Source organism: Nicotiana tomentosiformis, chromosome 3 (assembly GCF_000390325.3).
Source record: "Nicotiana tomentosiformis chromosome 3, ASM39032v3, whole genome shotgun sequence".
NCBI lineage: Eukaryota > Viridiplantae > Streptophyta > Magnoliopsida > Solanales > Solanaceae > Nicotiana > Nicotiana tomentosiformis.
Window position 1 is genome coordinate 8,563,373 of NC_090814.1, and position 23,794 is coordinate 8,587,166.

Sequence of the window (23,794 nt, forward strand, 5' to 3'; positions counted from 1 at the left end):
GGGCCAAGCAAATACTCTAAATGGTAATTAACATGTATTAAAAAAAGTAATTTAACACATATTACTTTAAGTTATACTCTCTTAGTTGTTTTAATTATCGAATTCATAATTTATTTATATATATTTAATAAATTTTTTAATATAAATATAAATCTAGATTTGTCCATTCAATTCAAGGTATTTTTGGCCCTTTCCCTGCAACAACAGAGAAAACGTTATTAGTCACAGCTGTTTTTGCCGTGTCATACTTTCCAAAAGTGTGTCCATTCAAGGATATTCATAAACCAACTGTGGCCTCGTGAATACGGTCTTTCTCATTCTTGTGTTCTTCCTAGTTCAAAGTCTGTCATTCACGATTCAAGAAAGTGTTTTCTGTCGTTGTTCTTCAAATGCCTCAAGAAAGACCCAAACCCATGGAGAAGACTGCTCAATTTCGTCCCTCTGACACTGAACTGATAATGCAATAAAATGCTTACCAACTGAAGAATTGATTGTCTTTGCAGATGTTTACAGCAAAGAGCCATGGCATTTAATTGGAGACATTAGTTCCAAGAAAACCCATTATTTCCTCACCCAATTGAAGAAGAAGAAGCCCACTGATGCCCGATTCAACAGAACTACTGGTAATGGCACTTGGACACAGCAGAATAAAGGCAAGAAAATTCTTGATGAGGATGAGAGTCTGATTATTGGGTTTAAAAGAAGCTTGAGTTACAAGAACAAGAAAGACTCCTCTTTGAATGGCTGCTGGTTGATGATGGAGTATTTCTTGGCTGACTCTCTTCTTCGTGAGTTGAAATCTAACGATGCAAAAGAATTTGTAATATGTGCGATTAAGAAGAACCCCAGATCAGAAATCCGAGGAAATAGTATTGCTACTGTTGTAGAGTATAAGAGGTTCATTGATCGTGTGGTTCATCTCCAAACATCACCCGAAGAAGAACAGAGTACTATGATTTTGTCTAACAAAAGTCCTGTGATGTTGGAGAGCACTTCCTCTCATGTTTTTTCTGTGGAACAATTAGAACCAAAGGATGGAATGTTGGTTCTTGCTAATCAGACTGATTCTGATGAATTCTTTGGAATGCTGAACGTAGAAAATCAAGAATGCTATTATCAGGAAGGTGATGAGGTAGAATTTGATTGGGAATCTATATTGGATCTTGGGGATCATGGTTTAGTGCAGAATGACTTGCTTTACTAATTCTTGAAAATTGAAACTTGGTAGATTTCTGAAAAGGGTATTTTTTGTTTTTGAGTTTCTTTGAAATCCAAGATAACTTTTTTTTTAGATTAGGATATCTGTGAAATCTTAGGGATTCTGACATTGATTTATTGGATATTTAGATTATGTTGGTGTTACAATAACAACCAACACATTTTTTCATCATCGATTTTGTGCAATGTAGATCATATTGTCGTTTTCTCAAGGTCTCAGTGACTCTTAGAGTTCATTCTTATTGTTTATAATGAAAAGTTCAATTATGGAAGATGCTCTTTTTTATTTTGCTTTTGCTCATTTGTTGATGTCCAGTTTCTTTGATCTATTTGACATTTTCTCTTGATGTTCTGTTTTGTGTTTTCCTGTTCATAGAATTTTGTTGTTTCACTATTTTTGGGCTGTTGGTATAGGATCACTCTTCGTATGATCTGTAATATCAAGCTGCTAAAACTAAGACAACAGCAGCAAATAAGAGAAGTCGGATTAATTTAGTACCTTAACAAAAACTTTCATTTGTAGCAATGAATGTAGGAGGCTTGAAGATAAGTCTTAAGAAGTGAAAACAGAATGCATTGACCACTGATGTTGAGCTATGCATTTTTTGGCATCTGAAAGTAATATTTCCTCAAGTTCACTCTCCGTTAACATCATCAAATTCGGCAGTTAGTCATTTTTGTATGTCTTGTTGGCTAAATGGCTAACTTATGGAATGTTTTTTCTGGTACACTTCATTTGTGCACTCTATTTTACTTAAGTTGCTTCGCTGGTCGCTGTATATGCTATTTCAGCTTCTTTGACTCTTTGCTAATACTCTTCTTCTCAGCAACAATTTTATAAAGTCATATTTTCTCCAAAGTAGCTTATATTAGATGGTCTCTCTCTATCTTTCCCACCCCCAATCCCCATCTCTACATCCTTACTTATTAGCTATGGTTTCCTAATGCATTGTCTAACCATTTTATGGCGCCATTCAGTTGTACACTTTACTTTGCTTCTATAGTATGCTCCTGCATTCAGAGTCTCATTCGCCATCCTAATGCCTCCAGCTTTTGTTGTCCGCTTCTTCTAACTGAATCATTTTAGCTCTTGATGGTTTATAGGCCCAAAACAGTTCCAAAAGCCCTTTTCTTCTTTTGAGCTAATGTTTAACTCTGAATCAGTCTAATCATAATGCTTGTTTGAAGTAGAATTTTGCAGTTATTAGGTGGCGTAAAAGATCCAAGGTGGGAGATATAGTTGGGAGCAAAATGGAGTGGCTTCACTGTTCAAGGTAATATGAACGCCTCAGTGTTATTTGGCTTCTCACTTGTGCTGTATACATGGGATGTTTGTTCAATAAGCAATTTGTCCATTGATTTAATGTTTTACTTTGTATCTTTCTTTGTGTTTTCGTGGATTGTGCTAATTCTGGTCGGTGGGGTCTGTGGGCTGCTCCCACCCGTGAAAAGAACAACCTTTGGAGGAGCATTTAAAAGACATATTATAACTATACTAGTCACTAATGCTTTAATCCTTGTATAGCTTCTCATCCAAAGGAGGAAAAAACTTTTTTCTTCCTAGACTTTTTCTGTTATAGAGGGGGGTTGGGGAAGGGTATTGTGAGAATCAAACACACACCTTATGCATGGATATTTTGACGAGTAACGCGTGTTAAACCTTGGTGTTATAAGGAGCTAACATCTCAATCTTTCAGTCATGGTTTCCCGATTTAACTCGAAAGTTTGTAGTTTTGAAAGGAAGATACGTCTCTGCCTTTCTTTATTTTAGTATAATGTTAGCAAAGTGCAGCAGAGTAGTCAAAAGTGAAAAGCGCAAAAAGCTCCAAAGTCTGCTGGAGCTTTAAGCGCAATTAAAGTGTGGGAAAAAAAAAAATGAAATGCATTGCAAAAATATGTAACTACAAACACAAATAATAATTATTTGGACAAAAGAATAGAAAACTATAATCAAGCTATATATATGATGTTGTGCCCTTAAAGACAGAGCCCATTGGTGAAGGTGCAGACGCCTAACACCTTGACGCCTACACTAAAGCGCCAATTAAGTGAGCACGACCTGGGCTTTACCGAGCTTCAGGACTTAAGCGCACTTTAAGCTAGCCTTTAACAACACTGAAGTGCAGTAGTTGAGTTTCCTGCATATCCTATGGCATTTCATGAATTTTTAACATGAAGAGATTGTGGTGTCCGAGGCGTCCTATGTCCTTTCTTAATCTAGGTTTTATTTGCTTTTATCTTTTAACATTTTATCTGCTTTTTTTTTTCTTTTAGGATTTAGCCAAGATTTCAGCATATAGGGATAGAAGGTTTCCAGGAACTCAGGAAAAATTTGAATATGCTTTGCTGAAGTCGACAACTGTTTATGTGGGGAACATGTCCTTCTACACAACAGAGGAACAAGTATATGAGCTGTTCTCTCGTGCTGGAAGATTAAAAAGATAGTGATGGGATTGGACAAGAATTCCAAAACTCCTTGTGGGTTCTGCTTTGTAATGTATAGCTCGAACCTTTTCTTTCAATCTCCAATTTTCATTTTGTGTTGCTCCTTCGACTGTATAATTTCTTCTCCAATTACGGTATGCCTGCTGCAGCTTTAACTATTTCCCTTTAGTTCTGTTTTTGTCTACTTGTTCAGTAAGGATATTGATATTATGTATTTGGCATTTGTTCACGCCGCCTAGTAAATATAAGAATCATGCTCTCCGTCTCTACTCCTACAAGTATCGATCAACTCTTATTCGCTGTGTCTTAAGAATTAGATGTCACATTTTACAGTCCCGACTATTAATACAAGGAACTTATTAACCTAAGAAGTATTGTAAAGATTATTAAAGAGGCTTATACCACAATCGTTTGATCTGATTCTGTCAAATGTCCCCGAAATCTAGGTAGAAAATAGCAGGGACTTCCAAAATTTGAAAGCATTTCCACTTCTTTCATGGATTCAACCCTATTGCAATTATCTATCTAAATCTCACATAATGATCACTGTTAAACTTTGTTAGAGATTTTTTGATTTTAAAGAGTCCTACAAAAGGAAGGGATATGCAGGAGAAAAGGAAAGAGAGAGGAGAGGAAGGGGAGTATTTTTCTGCATCTATTTGGAGAAAATGAAAGGTGTGACTGTTATTCGACATTAATCGCCTGATATGTAGTTATTTTGTTCGTAATCTTGAAGGTCCTTATTGATATTACAAAACGTTTAGTTAAATGGGGTCTCAGTCTCCATGTTTCCTCTACTTTAACTGAAAAGGAAATCTCCCTCCTACTTGATAGAAAAGAAAAAGAAAATTTCCCTCCTATTTTTGTCTTAATCCTTCAAATCCGGGGTTGGTTTATCTGTGGCATAGTCTAACAGGTCGTAACAAAAAATGGGAGTAGTTTGGCTGTGCAGTCTTTGATGTTATCTCTTGTTCCACTCGGTTGTCGCTCATTGGTTACCTTCTTAATGATGGAAGACAAGTTCATTAATGAGGAAAGAGAGAGTCTCTAGCCTGAAAGTCAGAGAAAGATGGAATATCTGTTTCTTGCATTCTCTGTCTTGTTGCCCTGTTCCAACCATGTCAAACTAGGTCTGCATTCCTTTTGCTAGTAGGAGTCATATTGATAAGTAGTGTATCACGAGCTTTTGTCTCTTTAGTGCTGTCACTGATTTTGCAGTTATATGCAAACACCTATTTGCTCATAATTTTTTTGACAGCTGAAGTAAATTCTATTATAAACATCAAGATGAGATTAGGTGTATATTCTGGTTTGTTACATGTATACTTTTGCGTTTATCTCCCATTCAACCCCTGTCCCGTTCAAACGAAAAGAGCTGAAGAAGAAGTAAAAAAAAAAAAAGGAGGCATGGAGAATATCATTTGCATTTGTAACAACTGTAAAACTTTTTTCAGGTTCTACTCTAGGGACGACACCGAAGATTCTGTCAAATATATCAGTGGGACAATTGTTGATGATCGCCCTATTTGTGTGGATTTTGATTGGGGATTTCAAGAAGGTAGATACTGGGGCCGCAGTAGGAGTGGTGGACAGATAATCTCCTCAGTGGTCATTCTCATTGTGATTGAACTTTCGACCCTATTATAATTAATCGATAGTCGTGCAGCTTTTATTTGTCTTTCAGATAGCTCTGAAATTAAAGGTAAGGTCGGGTAGGGCCATGGATAACATATTTGGGTGGGAAAAAAGTCACAAACACCAAATACGTAAAATTAGCTTATAGTATAAAGAAAGATAGAATTGGAATTAAGTGGAATTTTCTTTACCCTAGAAGTGGCTGTCGGGCATCAAAAGACTGGTGCATCAACATCTAGTTGTCTTTTTAGGTTCTATCCCACCATCTACAAGAACCACAACCCTCCGCATCTAGTTAGCAGATAAGGTTGTGCATAAAATAAAAGCTTTTAACCTCTTGTGATCATAAGATTCTAGAGCATTCTTTCTCAAGGACTTAGTGTTATGGATTTTAGAAAAATATGCAAGCAGCAAGAAGGTTGAAAATAGGATTGAAAAACTGTTTCTAAAATTTTATTAACCATAGGGATTTAAATAGCCAAATAAATAAAGTAGTAGACTCCTCCTACAACTAAATTACTAAACTCTTACTATAATTAAAATTCTGAATCTTCTAGCAGACTCCTCCTAAAACTAAACAACTAATTATTCTAGAAAACAGTAGCAGTAACAGATGCAAAATCCAACACTCCTCCTTGCTTCTGTTGCTACAGTCTAAAGAAGGTCATCCTCAATTCCTTCTTCTGCTACTAGTGCTTGTGCATGAGCATCTTTGAACTTGCACACTTTTATAACATGACCTTTTTGTTTGCAAGTTCCACATAATGCATCAGGTCTCCACCAACAAAATTTTTCTAAGTGTGTTTTCTTTTTGCAATATCTGCAATAAGGATAATCGACTTTTTCTTTTTGGTGTTTCGCATAAAAAATACCCCCAGTAACTTTGTCTTGTCTGAAGGCCCTTCTTTGCTCTTGTGCTTGAAGAGCACTTATTAATTCTGCAACAGAGATGGTAGAGAGATCTTTAGACTCTTCCAGAGAGGAAATTTTGGATTCAAATCTCTCGGGAATTGTCACAAGAATTTTTCCAACTATCCTGTCATCTTTGAAATCCTCGCCAAGTAATCTGATTTTATTGACAATTAAAGAAATTCGGTGGAATACTTAGCGACGGTCTCATCATCTTGCATTCTAAGAGATTCAAAATCTAATTTCAAATTTAAAATCTGATTTTGTCTGCCTCGTTCACTTCCTTGATACTCATGTTTGAGTGTTTCCCAAACTTCTTTTGCTGTCTCACATGCAATGATTTTAGAGAAGATTGAATCTGCAACTGAATTTTGAATTATAGTTTTGGCTTTGTATTTTTTGATTTTCTCATCTGAACGAGCTTTGATTTGGGCAAGGGTAGGATTTGCAGGAAGTGGTTGTATATGTTTGTCTTCCATTACAACTTCCCATAGATCATAAGTTTCAAGATAAGATTTCATCTACACTGACCAAATCTGATAGTTTTCACCAGTGAAAGTTTGTGGGGTATTCAAAGAGAGACCGCTGCTTGTCATTGTTAAAAATTTGGTTAAAAATCGGTATGGGTAAAAATGTGTATGGTTTAAAAGTGGTTGAAATTGATTATTTTTCAGTGAATTCAGAGATCCGTCAAGATCAATGGAGGCTCTGATACCACTGTTATGAATTTTAGAAAAAATATGCAAGCAGCAAGAAGGTTGAAAATATGATTAAAAAATTGTCAATAAAATTTTATTAATCATAGGGCTTTAAATAGCCAAATAAATAAAGTAGTAGACTCCTTCTATAACTAAATTACTAAACTCTTACTATAATTAAAATTCTGAATTTTCTAGCAGACTCCTCCTAAAACTAAACAACTAATTATTCTAGAAAACAGTAGCAGTAACAGATGCAAAATCCAACACTTAGAGTCCTTGATTTCTCTTTAATTGTGTTTTGCTTTGAGTGAATGAACCTAGTGGTCTCAAAAGCTTAAATTTTCTACATCCTTCCCCTGTGGTTGTAGGATAATCAACTTGATGAAAGACGTGGAAATTCCATCTTGTCGCCAATGGAATGATTGCCAAGTTTTAACAATGCAATGGTTTTCTTTGTTATTTATGTTACAAGGAAATACGTCGAAGTAGATCTTCATTTATTCTTTTGTCATGAATTGTTAGAGGAATCAGAACTTCTATGATGTAGAGCAGCAGTACACTTTTTAGTGCAAGTGACCATCCTTTTGTGGAGGTGAATATTGGATCATAGATATGTTAATCAAGGATAGGAAAGATGGTTGATATTGTTTACATGGATTTCTAATGTATGCATTTGAAGAATTATGGTTTAGTTCAAAGAAAGACTTATGATCTAACCCATGAATGTGCACAGAAATGCTATACTTTATGGTTAATCAATTAAGTAAGTTTTGACCACCTTATCTGTCGAATGGTTGAAACTCTTGCATGATAGTCCAAGCAACAGGGTTTAAGAAATCATTCTTTCCCTTCTTTCTTCATTTATATTTAAGAATTTTGGACTGTCTTTTAATACCTTAACTAGTTATACGTCGAGATGGTTATGGAAAATTGGCCCAAAAGGAATTGGAAGCACAAAGACAGCTTGTGGATTATGGCACAGGATCATTGGGCGCTTACCCACCAGTTATGCCGCCACCTAACTGTAAGTTTAAGGGCTCTTAATTAACTTCGACATCAGTAGTTTCGTTGATAATATTGACTCTTTCTTGAGTCGTAGCAAAGAGCTTAATTCTCTCAAATTAATTTGATAATATGTGAAATGTAAAGAGTGCAATTATTTTTCATCTTTTTTTTGTCAAAAAGAAACTGGCTATGCCTTTGGTTGAAGAGTCAACTTGAAGCGCCTCTTAACTGTAGATTTAGATTTTACTACTCCAAAACCTGTCTATTTGTTGCGTGACACCTCACTAGTTTGAATATATGTGCCTTTTATGTAAGCTGTCAGAGGAATGGTGGTTTTGATATCAACTAAAGCTGTAAGCATAGTGTCTATATTCTGAATGCTCTATTGCAAATGAAATGGGTACGACTGGAAGAATTATGTAAGATTGAGCACTGGTTGTTAATGATTTTGGTTTTGTTCCAGTTCTACATTTTGAGCTAACTAAAGTGGCTTTTTCCAAATTAATGCTGCATTTCATTAACATATTGAAAAACAGATTTAACTTGAGATTTCTCTAACAAGGAAAAAGTGAAAGAAAGAGATTGAAACAACCCCTCTTAAGATTTCAAATTAAGCTTTGAATAGCTGATTCTCACTGGACCTTCAAGCTCCACTGAGTTTTTCTTGCACTTCCAATAACTTCTCATCATCACAATTTAATAAAAAGAGTTACACGTATAGACCTTTTACTGTGTCTATGGCGATGACTGATACAATAAAAACTGCAGATGGTAGACATGGTGGAAATCATGGTCATGGAGGTTCTTATCGGCATGGTAGAGGTATGCTTTTCAAAGCTTTTGATTCAGTTCTAATGCTCTACAACATTGTATTTTTCTGTCTACTGTTTCAGTATAATAGATTTAACTAACAACTCTATCTTATGAGGAAAACAGACTATCATCGCAAGCGACACAGGGAAGATGACTACCATCGGTCAGATTATCCAAAGAGGAGTTATAACCGTGAATCTCGAAGAACCTCTGATCATGAATCTAGACCGGTATTTTCTTTTATACCTAAGCTACATCTTTTATTGCTTTGGTCTTTTTCACCAGCATGTCCTGTTCCATCTTTTCATATGTAGCCTGTGCTCGCCACCATTTAAATTGAAATAATGTAAAATTGGACAATGAAACAAAGTTTGTGTGGATATCAAAGAAAGAGGTCCCTGATTTTAGCTTGTGATTCAACGAATAAGAGTTTGAACTTCAAATCTTTTATCTCTAATTTTTGTCCCCTCTTCGGTTTTAGTGAAATTTGTTGTTGCAATGTGACATTTTCTTTTGCTGCAGGAGAAGAGTGTGTTACTTAAAAAGAGTTGTAAGACCTGATCTCAGCAAGTTCCTTTGCAACTTGTGCTTACACAATTAAAATGCCAATTAACATGTTGTACGTCAGAAAGTATGTTAAAACGTATTTGCACTTAAGAGTAATCGTTGCTTCTTCAACTCTCTTATTTTTACCTTCTTTGGTTTGTATTTCTGATGGTGTCATTGATGAAGTTGATCCCTTAATGTACCCTAAAGTATCAATTTGTCTAGCTTTATTAAAAGCGATCAAATCCGTGCTCAACTTAAATAATCCTTTACTTTTGACCACACCCCCCAAAAAATGAAAAACGGGTAATGTTATTCAATGTTGTTTTTATACTCTCTAGCTGACTCACGAGGGCGGAGAGATGTTAATCTTTTGCTATTAGTAAGCATTCCCCTAGTTTTGACCTAATGAGCTTTCTTTACATTGAGTTAATTAACTTGTCGGGTTCGCCTAGATGCTTAGTCAAGAACGAGCTGGTGGAAAGAGCTGGAGATCATGAAAAGCATTTTCACACAATGAGGCAGGTGACCGGCTTCCTTAGATAATCAAATCAAGTTTCAAGCCGGCCAGGTCAATCATTTCAAAGAAGATTTGCTTCTACAATATCGACTACATGGGAAGATTTGATGCTAATTCTTGTTGCCCTCTCGATTCCAAGTAATAAAGGGAGGGCTTATAGAATCTCACTAATTGGAAGGAAAATGAGGGCTTCGATCCATTGTGATTAGAGATGAATCCAAAAAAAAGAAAAAGATTGACGGTAACAATACTCTAGTTTGTAGTGTTTCAAATTACTCATAATATGGTAATTAAGATCTAATCGGGAAAACCTTTAAGTTATGATTTTTTTGATCGCAATCTTCTTTATGAGATGCCTTCATGGAACCAACATAGAAGTCGCAGTACTGGGGTTTTATTACTCAAAAATTTATTGATTAGCAGGGTTTATTATGCTCGCGAAGTTTTTTTGATGCTTCGCTCTCCTATTCAAGCCAACGTAAGACTATATGTCTATAGAATCAGAATTAACGAGAACACATGTATATTTTCTGCAAAAATAACCAAGTAAGGCGGCTAGAATATGTCTATTCTAATCGCGAATCTATTCTCCGATGCCCGGATTCAAGAACTTACTCCATTCAATCCTATATGCAATCTATAGTTCCCACTTTCGAGTTCAACTATAAAATCGTAGATAATATCCTATTGTTAGCTACATAATAGAATAATTAAGTGCAAGATTGAATAAACAAATTAATATGATAGAATCAAGCAAAACAATCAACCGTCAAATTACAATAGTCAGTAACGACCCATAACCCTATAATAATCTAAATATTATTTTTAAACATAAAAGCTATAGATACTAGATGGTAGATAGAAGATCGATGAATTTTGTGGTCTGTTTATATTTCTTTGCCTTTTCTCGCCTCCAAAATTGACCAACCCCTCACTAATCACGTTTAGGGGGTATTTATAGGTTAGGGTCGGATTTCCCAAGTCCAAATCCAAGTAGAAATCGTTTAAATCACGGACTGGGAAGGGACCGGGCCTCAAAACTCGCGAGGCATGGTGTGAGGCGCGCAGCAGAGTGGTCAACGCCCTCTATAACAACAACTTAATGGAGAACTTAAAGCCCCAAATCAGCTTTAAAAAGTCCCTTTCTTCTCTTCTCAATAGTTGATTCAATTCTCCATCCTTAAGCCACTCCCAACTCATTGATTCCACCACTTCCCTACGGAAGCATTACCAAGAAAAACTGACTAACTCCTTCAATTTCTTATTTTTGAGTTCTCTCAGTTCAATTTAGTGCTCATGCATCATATTAAGGAACTGGTTTCGTGTTCAAGAACTGTGGCATTTTTGTAACTGGACAAACCTTCACTTTTCCCTCATTACTTTTGGTTTGGGGACGACAAGTACTTCGTCTTGAATAGGACTCGAGTTGAGATAAGAAGCAGTAGAAAAGTGGTTTGGTCATCGATAAGCCTCTCCTTATTTTTTCTATAGAACGGGGTTGTGGACCAACAATTCAGCGCACATTACTTACACGGATTCTAGAAAGGCATATAGGAAGGAATGGACAAATTCAGAATAAAGAAATCGAATGTGAAAGAAAAGACAAAGAAATGAGAGAATATCAGCTCCTATTACTTCGTCTCGAGTAGGACTCGGGGATGAGATAAGGAGCAATAGAAAAGTGGTTTGGTCATCGATAAGCCTCTCCTCATTTTTTCTATAGAACGGGGTCGTGGACCAACAATTCAGCGCACATTACTTAGAGACGGGTTCTAGAAAGGCATATAGGAAGGAATGGACAAATTTAGAATGAAGAAATCGAATGTGAAAGAAAAAATAAAGAAATGAGGGAATATCAGCTCCTATTTCTTTGGATCTGAGCTGAATCTTGTCTATTTCAACCCCCCACTTTTGAGCCATTCAATAATTAACCTATTTAACCTTTCGAATAAGTATTGCATATTCAAATTCGTTTGAAAGAGAGGGAAAAAAGGAGAGCGAGGAGACATAATATAGATGGGGTATATTTCGCCAAACTAGATAAAGCTATTATTCTAATGTAGACTCTAAAAGAATGTGAATGTTGATTCATATCGATTAATTAAAAATTAGTTGGAGGGAAGAGAGATCCATGCAAATTAATCATGTGCCAGGAACAAGATTTGAACCGGTGACAAGAGGATTTCAGTCCTCTACTCTATCAACTGAGCTATGCTGGCTATTCCTAATGTAGTATCCGCATTTTATTAGAGAACTGGTGTCTATGTTGCGTCAATAGAAATTCAACTAGCATCTTACTTCACAATACAATACTTCATTAACTAAACTATATGAAAATTAAAGAAAAACGAACTATATAATCATCGTATAATATTTTTGTTTATTTTTTTTATTATTTAGTATTATTACATTATTAATATGATATTTTATTAGTGTGTCACTCGGCTCTATATCATTGTTCACTACTCCTTTTAACTTAGCACAAAAATATTTCTTACTTCTAAAAAAATATAGTTTTAGATGTTATATTGTTCACAATTCTTCAATTTTATAAATTTAATAATATATTTGTCTATTGTTCACTTAAATTATTTTATTTTCTAAATTAATTCAAAGTTCAAAGATCCTCATATTGTCTCTATTTTCATCTTTATACATATTTTCTACTGTAATATTATAATTAGTTTTCTTCATTTTGAATTTTACATATAATTGAAATACTATCATATTAAAATCAAATTGTAATTTTGGATTTTTTTTCAAAATATAAACAGATAAGAAATTTTACTATTTTGTCATAAATCTTCTAATATTCTTAATAATTGCTATTTTTGCATTATTCACCATAAGAAAATAAACTTTTTTTAGTCTCAACTCAAATATTTCTATATACAAATTCGAAATAATATTTTTATTTTTAAATTCGAATTCAAAATAACTTTCTTTATCAAAAAGATATTGCCAGTTTTTTAGTTTAAAATAATTTTAAAACTCCAATTTTATTGGAGCTTTGTCCTAAATATCTATACATGTCATCTTATGGTTATGCCACTTGGCAATGATATCATTGTTTTACTTCTCTTTTTATATATAGATATAAAAATTTATTTTGCTTCTCAGTTGACTTAATATCATTGTCCACTACTCCTTTAACATAGCACACAAATATTTCTTTACTTCTCAAAAAATTATTTTTAAAAGTTTATTTATTGTTCACATTTCTTCAATTTTCTAAATTTATCAATAATATCTTTGTGTATTATTTACTTAATTTATTTTATTTTCTAAATTAATTCAAGTTAAAATATCCTCATGTTATCTCTATTTTCATCTCTGTACATTTTTTCTGCTATAATATTATAAATAGTTTTCTTCATTTTGAATTTTACATATAATCGAAACACTATCATATTTAAATCAAATTATAATTTTGAATTTTTTTTCAAATTATAAACAGAAAAGTACTTTTACAATTTTGTAATAAATCTACTGATATTCTTAATAATTGCTATTTGTGCATTATTTGCCATAAGCAAATGAACTTTCTTTATCTCAACTTAAATACTTAATAAAAAGACTTAATTACTCGCACCCTTGCAAATGAACTTTCTTTATCTCAACTTAAATACTTAATAAAAAGACTTAATTACTCGCACCCTTGCATTTATTAAATCAAGAAGTGTATGGCTGTATGCCATGTATTTTTTTTGCATAAGCTTTATCACTTGTATGCGGTTAATTAAGTTGCGACAATTCATCACTAAAACAATGGTACAATAACATGAATTTGTGCATGTACGAAGTGTAAATTGTTTGTCTTTGTAAAAAGTATTTAGATGATTTAGGATTGTGATGACCCGATAGGTCATCTTATGTTTTAGAATCAAATTTTGTGTTTCGAAGCCTTTAGAATCTCATTTTAGCCTTTTGTGATTTGCGTGCGCAGTCCGGGTATTGACCCGGAAGGCTTATATGTTAAAAACTGTTAAAATAAGAATTTTTGTCTTAAAAGTTAATTTGAGTTAACTTCGGTCAACGTTTTGAGTAAACAGACCCGGATCCATGTTTTGACGGTCCCGGTGGGTTCGTATCGAAATATGGGATATGGGCATATGCCCAGAATCGAATTCGAAGGTCCCTAACTCAAATTATGAATTTTTGTTGAAAATTAAAAGTCTGAAAGTTTAATGGTTTCTAAGAATTGATTGATGTTTGGCCTTGTTGATACCGGGCCCGTATTTCAGTTTCGGAGCCCGCTGCAGGTCCATTATAATATTTATGACTTGTCTGTGAAATTTGGTGAGAAACGGAGTTGGTTTGACGTGATTCAGACGTCCGGTTGTGAAAATAGAAGTTTTAAAGCTTTCTTGAAAATTTAATTCGATTTGGTATTCAATTCGTAGTTCTCTATTATTTTGGCGATTTGATCATGCGAGCAAGTTTGTATGATATTTTTAGACTTGTGTGCATAGTTGGTTTGGAGCCCCGAGGGCTCGGGTGAGTTTCGGATAGGCTACAGAGTGAAATGAACTTAGAAATCATAGTTGGTGTGCATCAGACCTGCAGATCTCGCATTTGCGAGATCTTGCTCGCAAATGCGAGCTTCGCATATTTGCGAAGAAACCATCGCATTTGCGAAGTATTGGGTCGCATTTGCGATCATCTCCTGTTCGCATTTGCGATGACTGCAGGCCTAGGACCCCTTTCGCATTTGCGAAGAAAATGTCGCATTTGCGAACCCCAGGTCGCAAATGCGATACCTGCAGCTCAACAAAAGATGACTTAGACGAGATTTTTGGTTCATTTCTCAAATTTTCAAAACCTAAAACCTTAAAGGCGATTTTTTCAGACTTCTTCTTCCCCAAATCATTGGTAAGTGATCTTAAACTAATTTCTTTCAATCTTCCACTACTTTTTCCTAAGATTCAACCTGAAATCTAAGGTTTTCACTGTAGAATTGGGGGGGTTTTGGGTAGAAACTAGGGATTTGGTAAATTGGGGATTTAGACCTCAAATTGAGGTCGGATTCCAAAACCAATTATATAACCGGGCTCGGGGGTGAATGGGTAATCGAATTTTGGTCTGAATTTCGGGTTTGGACCAAGCGGGCTCGGGTGTTGACTTTTGTTGACTTTTTTAAAAATGGCCTAAATTGAATTCTTTGCAATTGAGGGTAGTTCCTAAGGCTTAATTTGAATCATTTGATTGGTAATTTGCTAGATTCTATTGGTCCGGAGGATTGTTTGAAGGGAAAAGCCGTGGTTGAGCTTTTAGTTTGGCCGTTGGAGTGAGGTAAGTGTCGTGGTTAACCTTGGCTTGAGGTATTAGGACATATTTGTCTATTTGCTGCATGTTTAGATGTTGGGTACAACGTATAGGTGAGGTGACGAGTACCTATTCGTTGTTGTTGGGTTATAGCATGCGGGTGGGTCTTATTCTTGTAATTGTTGCTTTCCTTGATCATATTATCCATGCTTAGACTAGTTAATCATTATGTTGATCATTCTTATCATGTTTACGGATTTGGTATTGATTGAGTATTGACTCAAAGTTGAGGTTGGTATTGTGGAACCAAATATTGAAGTAAGACTTGTTCTTGTTATTTCTATCTCCATGTTGTTATTTTTCATTGTTTTGGCGAGGGAGAGTATTAATGCACGAAGAGTGATGCCGTGCTATATTTTATGAGTGTAAATGCACGAAGGGTGATGCCGTGCCATTTTGTGAGTGTTAATGTACGAAAGGTGATGCTGTACCATATTGTGAGTGTTAATGCACGAAGGGTGATGCCGTGCCGTTTCTATTGATTCATATGGTGAGGTTGAGAGTAAAAGCATGAAGGGTGATGTCGTGCATTTTCTTTTACTGTGGTTACTTGTCCCTATTTTTTCAAAATATATCGGTTAATAAAGTTCTTACTATTGCTATGATCCTTTATCTTCTGATCCCTTCAGCATGCCCCCCTCCCAATATTACTTGTGTTGTTTCTTTTATTGTTGTTATTTGTATATATATATATTGTTATACTGCATAGATTTATTTGTAGGTATCTTGTCATAGCCTCGTCACTACTTCGCCGAGGTTAGACTTGACACTTACTAGTACATGGGGTCGATTGTACTGATACTGTACTCTGCACTTCCTGTGCAGATTTTGGTACTGGCCTGAGCTGATCGTGAGGTTAGCTGTTGGATTCATCCGATAGGAGACCCAAGGTAGATCTGCCGGCATCCGCAGACCCTGAAGTCCCCTTCTAGACATTTCATTTTATTGTTTCCTTTCATTTCAAAAATAGTTGTATTTCTTTCAGACATTTACTTGTACTGAAATCTTAGAAGTTAGTGAATTGTGACTCTAGATCCGGGTAGTAGTATATATATATATTGAGGTTTTTATGAATTTCTGCTTTCTTTTTAACTCATTATAGTTTATTTGTTGTCAATTACTGAAATGTATAAGAATTGGCTTAATAATTCTCTAACGTTGGCTTGCCTAGCAAGTGAAATATTAGGCGCCATCTTGTCCCGGCAGTGGGAATTTCGGGTCGTGACAAGTTGGTATCATAGTACTAGGTTGCCTAGGTCTCACGATTCATGAACAAGCTTAGTAGAGTCAGGAGGATCTGTACGGAGACGTGTGTACTCATCTTCCAGAAGCTACGGAGTTTAGGAACAATTTCACTTCTATTCTTCTCTGTAGTGCAATTTTGTTCTCTAAGTTCTAATCGGACTCTTCTACTCTTGTTCTCTCATAGATGGTGAGAACACATACCGCATCTTCAGCTGAGCAGCACCCAGAGCCCCCCAGTGGCAGCTCCTACGAGGGGCAGAGGTCGAGGCTGAGGCCGTGCCAGAGGCTGAGGCAGGGGCAGGGCTCAGCCCAGAGCTCGAGCACCAGCACCAGCGGCAGAGCCTCAGGTAGAGTATGATGAGGAGGCTCCAGCCCAAACCGTTCCAGCAGGACCAGCTCAGGTCCCAGGGGGTTTGATCGCCACCCCGCTACTTCAGGATGCTTTGGTCCGTTTGGTGGGCCTTATGGAGAGTGTAGCCTAGACTGGCACTTTTTCCATGGCACCAGCCGTCTCTCAGGCTGGAGGAGGAGCACAGATTCCTTCTACTCACACTCTGGAGCAGATGGCTCCCCAGTACCAAACTCCAGCAGCTCAGCCAGTCAGAGTGGTTCAGCCGGTTGTTGCGGCACAGGCCGGTGGTGGATCAGCTATGTCTTCTAAGAGCTTACTGAGGTTGGACAAGTTCACCAAGCTCTTTCCAGTTCACTACAGTGGGCCATGAGGTGCTGCGGAACATGGGAATAGTGGAGACCAATGGGGTCGATTTTGCTGTGTTTCAGATAACAGGGTCCGCCAAGAGATGGTGGAATGATTTTGTGTTGACCAGACCAGCTGGGTCACCTGATTTTACTTGGGACCAGTTCTCTCAGATATTTCTTGAGAAGTTCCTTCCTGTTACACTAAGAGAAGACTATTGCAGGCAGTTCGAGCATCTCCACCAGGGCAGTATGACCGTCACTCAGTACGAGACCCATTTTGTGGATTTGGCCCGTCATGCTCTTTTTCTGCTTCCTACCGAGAGAGAGAGAGAGGGTGAGGAGGTTTATTGAGGGGCTTGCTTAGCCTATCAGATTGCAGATGGTTAAGAAGACTGAGAGTGAGATTTCTTTTCAGATGACTGCCAATGTTGCCAGGCGAGTCGAGATGGTTTTAGCTCAGGGGAGTGGTCAGGGGTCTGACAAGAGGCCGCATCACTCCGGTGGATTCAGTGTAGCATCATCTAGAGGCCGAGGTACTTTTGGTAGAGGCCATCTTCCCAGGTCGTTCCATTCAGCACTCCAAGCATCCCACGGAGCCTCAGGTGGTCGTTACCCTCAGATGCATTATTCTGATCAGTTAGCCTATAGTACACCACCTGCTCCTATTAGTGCACCTCCACTCCAGAGTTTTCAGGGTGGTTACTCAGGTCGACAGGGTCAGTTTCAGGGTCAGCAGTCACATCAGCTGAGATCCTGTTATACGTGTGGTGATCCGAGGCACATTGCTAGATTTTTCCTCGTGCATTAAGCAATTCTCAGCATCAGGGTTCTCGTGCCATGGTCCCGGCACTGGGTGCTTCACCGCCCGCTCAGCCAGCTAGAGGAAGGGGTCAAGCAGCTAGAGATGGTGGTCAGTCCATTAGAGGTGGAGGTCAGGCTCCTAGAGGTGGAGGCCAGCCAGCTAGGGCCCGTCCCAGAGATGCAGTCCAGATTGGTGGGGGCCAACCCCGATGTTATGCTTTTCTAGCGAGGCCTGAGGCTGAGTCTTCTGATGCCGTTATCACAGGTACTGTTTCAGTTTACAATAGAGATGCTTCAGTTCTGTTTGATCCGAGATCTACTTACCCCTATGTGTCATCTTATTTTGCTTCATATTTGGTTGTACCTCGTGATTCTTTGAGTGCTCTTGTGTATGTGTCCACACTTGTGGGAGATGCTATTGTAGTAGACGACGTTTATCGCTCGTGTGTAGTTATCATCGGGAGTCTTGAAACTAGTGTGGACCTTTTGATTCTTGATATGGTTGATTTTGATGTTATCTAGGGTATGGATTGGCTGTCACCTTATCACGCTATATTGGACTATCACGCCAAGACAGTGACCTTAGCCTTGACGGGGTTTCCTTGATTAGAGTGGAGAGGGACTTCTGGCCATTCTACCAGCAGGGTTATCTCTTATATGAAGGCTCGACGTATGGTCGAGAAGGGGTGTCTATCTTATTTAGCTTATGTCCGCGATTCTAGTGCGAAGGTTCCTTCCATGGATTTTATACCAGTTGTCCGAGAATTTCCAGAGGTATTCCCTACAGACCTGCCGGGGATGCCACCTGACAGGGATATCGACTTCTGTATTGATTTGGTTTCGGGTACTCAGCCCATTTCTATTTTGCCATACCATATGGACCCGCCAGAGTTGGAAGAATTGAAAGAACAGTTACAAGATTTGATTGATAAGGGCTTCATTAGACCTAGTGTCTCACCCTGGGGTGCACCCGTGTTATTTGTGAAGAAGAAAGATGGGTCGATGAGGATGTGCATTGATTACCGGTAGTTGAACAAAGTCACTATCAAGAACAAGTATCCATTGCTGAGGATTGATGACTTATTTGATGAGCTTCAGGGTGCCAAGGTGTTTTCAAAGATCGATTTGAGGTCTGGCTACCATCAGTTGAGGATTAGGATTACTTGTGTGGTTTCTTTCATTGCTGTTATTTGTATATATTTTGTTATACTGCACAGATTTATTTGTAGGTATCTTGTCATAGCCTCGTCACTACTTCGCCGAGGTTAGATTTGACACTTACCAGTACATGGGGTCGGTTGTACTGATACTGCACTCTGCACTTCCTGTGCAGATTTTGGTACTGGCCCGAGCTGATCGTGAGGTTAGCTGTTGGATTCATCCGATATGAGACCGAAGGTAGATCTGCTGGTATCCGCAAACCCTGAAGTCCCCTTCTAGACATTTCATTTTACTGTTTCCTTTCATTTCGAAAATAGTTGTATTTCTTTCAGACATTTACTTGTACTGAAATCTTAGAAGTTAGTGAATTGTGACTCCAGATCCGGGTAGTAGTATATATATATTGAGGCTGTTATGAATTTCCGCTTTCTTTTTAACTCATTATAGTTTATTTGTTGTCAATTACTGAAATGTATAAGAATTGGCATAATGATTCTCTAACGTTGGCTTACCTAGCAAGTGAAATGTTAGGCGCCATCTTGTCCCGGCGGTGGGAATTTCGGGTCGTGACAAGTTGGTATCAGAGCACTAGGTTGCCTAGGTCTCACGATTCATGAACAAGATTAGTAGAGTCTGGAGGATCTGTACGGAGACGTCTGTACTCATCTTCCAGAGGCTACGGAGTTTAGGAACAATTTCACTTCTATTCTTCTTTGTCGTGCGATTTTTGTTCTATAAGTGCTAATCGGACTCTTCTACTCTTGTTCTCTCGTAGATGGTGAGAACCCGTACCGCATCTTCAGCTGAGCAGCAGCCAGAGCCCCCAGTGGCAGCTCCTACGAGGGGCAGAGGTCAAGGCCGAGGCCGTGCTAGAGGCCGAGGCAGGGGCATGGCTCAGCCTAGAGCTCGAGCAGCAGCACCAGCGGTAGAGCCTCAGGTAGAGTATGATGAGGAGGCTCCAGCCCAGACCGTTCCAGCAGGACCAGCTTAGGTCCCACAGGGGTTCATCGCCACCTCGCTACTTTAGGATGCTTTGGTCCGTTTGGTGGGCCTTATGGAGAGTGTAGCCTAGACTGGCACTTTTCCCATGGTACCATCCGTATCTCAGGCTGTAGGAGGAGCACAGATTCCTTCTACTTACACTCCGTAGCAGATGGCTCCCCAGTACCAAACTCCAGCAGCTCAGCCAATCGGAGTGGTTTAGCCAGTCGTTGCGGCACAAGCCGGTGGTGGATCAACTATGTCTTCTAAGAGCTTATTGAGGTTGGACAAGTTCACCAAGCTCTTTCCAGTTCACTACAGTGGTCCATGAGGTGCTGTGGAACATGGGGATAGTGGAGACCAATGGGGTCGATTTTGCTGTGTTTCAGATGACAGGGTCCGCCAAGAGATGGTGGAGTGATTTTGTGTTGACCAGACCAGCTGGGTCACCTGACTTTACTTGGGACCAGTTTTCTCAGATATTTCTTGAGAAGTTCCTTCCTGTTACACTGAGAGAAAACTATCGCATTGCAGTTCGAGCATCTCCAGCTGGGCAGTATGACCGTCACTCAGTACGAGACCCGTTTTGTGGATTTGGCCTGTCATGCTCTTTTTCTGCTTCCTACTGAGAGAGAGGGTGAGGAGGTTTATTGAGGGACTTGCTCAGCCTATCGGATTGCAGATGGTTAAGGAGACTGAGAGTGAGATTTCTTTTCAGACGGCTGCCAATGTTGCCAGGCGAGTCGAGATGGTTTTAGCTCAGGGGAGTGGTCAGGGGTCTGACAAGAGGCCGCATCACTCCGGTGGATTTAGTGTAGCCTCATCTGGAGGCCGAGGTACTTTTGGTAGAGGCCATCTTCCCATGCCATTCCATTCAGTACTTCAGGCATCCCAAGGAGCCTCAGGTGGTCGTGCGCCTCAAATGCATTATTCCGATCAGTTAGCCTATAGTGCACCACCTGCTCCTATTAGTGCACCTCCACTCCAGAGTTTTTAGGGTGGTTACTTAGGTCGACAAGGTCAGTTTCAGGGTCAGCAGTCACATTAGCTGAGATCCTGTTACTTGTGGTGATCCGAGGCACATTGCTAGATTTTTGCCTCATGCATCAAGCAATTCTCAGCATCAGGGTTCTCGTGCCATGGTCCCGGCACCGGGTGCTTCACCGCCCGCTCAGCCAGCTAGAGGCAGGGGTCAGGCAGCTAGAGGTGGTGGTCAGTCCATTAGAGGTGGAGGTCAGGCTCCTAGAGGTGGAGGCCAGCCAGCTAGGGCCCGTCCAAGAGATGCAGTCCAGAGTGATGGGGCCCAACCCCGATGTTATGCTTTTCTAGCCAGGCCTGAGGCTGAGTCTTCTGATGCCGTTATCATAGGTACTGTTTCAGTTTACAGTAGAGATGCTTCAGTTCTGTTTGATCTGAGATCTACTTACCCCTATGTGTCATCTTATTTTGCTTCATATTTAGTTGTACCTCGTGATTCTTTGAGTGCTCTTGTGTATGTGTCCACACTTGTGGGAGATTCTATTATAGTAGACCACGTTTATCGCTCGTGTGTAGTTACCATCGGGAGTCTTGAAACTAGTGTGGACCTTTTGCTTCTTGATATGGTTGATTTTGATGTTATTTTGGGTATGGATTGGCTGTCACCTTATCACGCTATATTGGACTATCACGCCAAGACAGTGACCTTAGCCTTGCCAGGGTTTCCTTGATTAGAGTGGATAGGGACTTCTGGCCATTCTACCAGCAGGGTTATCTCTTATATGAAGGCTCGACGTATGGTCGAGAAGGGGTGTCTAGCTTATTTGGCTTATGTCCGCGATTCTAGTGCGAAGGTTCCTTCTATGGATTTTGTACCAGTTGTCCGAGAATTTCCAGAGGTATTCCCTACAGACCTGCCGGGGATGCCACCCGACAGGGATATCGACTTCTGTATTGATTTGGTTCTGGGTACTCAGCCCATTTTTATTTTGCCATACCGTACGGACTTACCAGAGTTGAAAGAATTGAAAGAACAGTTACAAGATTTGCTTTATAAGGGCTTCATTAGACCTAGTGTCTCACCCTGGGGTGCGCCCGTGTTATTTGTGAAGAAGAAATATGGGTCGATGAGGATGTGCATTGATTACCGGTAGTTGAACAAAGTCACTATCAAGAACAAGTATCCATTGCTGAGGATTGATGACCTATTTGATGAGCTTCAGGGTGCCAAGGTGTTTTTTTGAGGTCTGGCTACCATCAGTTGAGGATTAGGGCATCCGATGTCCCTAAGACAGCTTTTGGACTCGATATGGGCATTATGAGTTTCTAGTGATGTTATTTGGGCTGACAAATGCCCCAGTGGAATTTATGGACTTGATGAACCGGATGTTCAAGTCGTATTTGTATTCTTTTGTGATTGTGTTTATTGATGATGTCTTGATCTAATCCCGCAGCTGAGAGGAGCACGAGCAACATCTTTGGGTCGTACTTCAGACTCTGAGAGACAGTCAATTATATGCTAAGTTTTCAAAATGTGAGTTTTGGTTGAACTCAGTCGCCTTCTTGGGGAACGTTGTATCAACAAAGGGTATTCAGGTGGATCCTAAGAAGATTGTGGCAGTTCAGAACTGGCCTATACCTACTTCAGCCACGGAGATCCGTAATTTCTTGGGTTTGGCGGGTTATTACCGTCGGTTTATGGAGGGGTTTTCATCTATAGTAGCCTATTGACCAGGTTGACCCAGAAGGGTGCCCCGTTCATGTGGTCGGACGAGTGTGAGGCGAGCTTTCAGAAGCTCAAGACTGCTTTGACTATGGTGCCAGTGTTGGTGTTGCCCACAGGTTCAGGATCTTATACGGTATATTATGATTCATCCCGTATTAGACTTGGTGCGGTGTTGATGCAGGATGGCAAGGTAATTGCATATGCTTCGCGGCAGTTGAAGGTTCACGAGAAGAATTACCCTGTTCATTATCTAGAGCTGGCAGCCATTGTTCTTGCGCTGAAGATTTGGAGGCACTATCTTTATGGCGTGCCGTGCAAGGTATTCATAGATCATCGGAACTTGCAGTACTTGTTCAAGCAGAAGGAGCTCAATTTAAGGCAGAGGAGTTGGTTGGAGCTATTGAAAGACTATGATATCACCATATTGTATCATCCCGGGAAGGCCAATGTGGTGGCCGATGCTTTGAGTAGAAAGTCAGCGAGTATGGGCAGCCTTGCATTCATTCCAGTTGGTGAGAGACTGCTTGCATTAGATGTTCAGGCCTTCGCCAATCAGTTCGTGAGGCTCCCGCGGACTCAGAGGAAGTTTGATGTAGTTTGGGTCATTGTGGACAGGCTGACCAAGTCAGCGCACTTCATTCCTGTGGCAGTTACTTATTCTTCAGAGCGGTTGGTAGAGATTTATATCCGCGAGATTGTCCGTCTTCATGATGCGCCCATGTCTATCATTTCTGATCGAGGTACGCAGTTCACCCCGTACTTCTGGAGGGCAGTACAATGTGAGTTGGGCACGCAGGTTGAGCTGAGCACATCATTTCATCCTCAGACGGACAGACAGTCTGAGCGCATTATCCAGATATTGAAGGATATTCTTCACGCTTGTGTTATAGACTTCGAAGGTTCGTGGGATCAGTTCTTGCCTCTAGCGGAGTTCGCCTACAATAACAGTTATCAATCGACCATTCAGATGCCCCCCCTATGAGGCATTATATGGTAGGCGGTGCCGATCGCCAATCGGATGGTTTGAGTCGGTGGAAGCTCGATTGTTGGGTACAAACTTAGTGCAGGATGCCTTGGATAATTATT

The 23,794-nt window shown here is 39.2% G+C and overlaps 2 pseudogenes; both read left to right on the forward strand.

Moving 5' to 3' along the window:
- The first annotated feature begins 203 nt into the window (after positions 1–203).
- LOC138891422 (NAC transcription factor 47-like) lies at positions 204–1,504 on the forward strand (annotated as a pseudogene).
- A 239-nt stretch (positions 1,505–1,743) lies between these two features.
- Positions 1,744–23,794, forward strand: part of LOC104120278 (nuclear cap-binding protein subunit 2-like) — a 36,647-nt pseudogene continuing 14,596 nt past the window's right edge.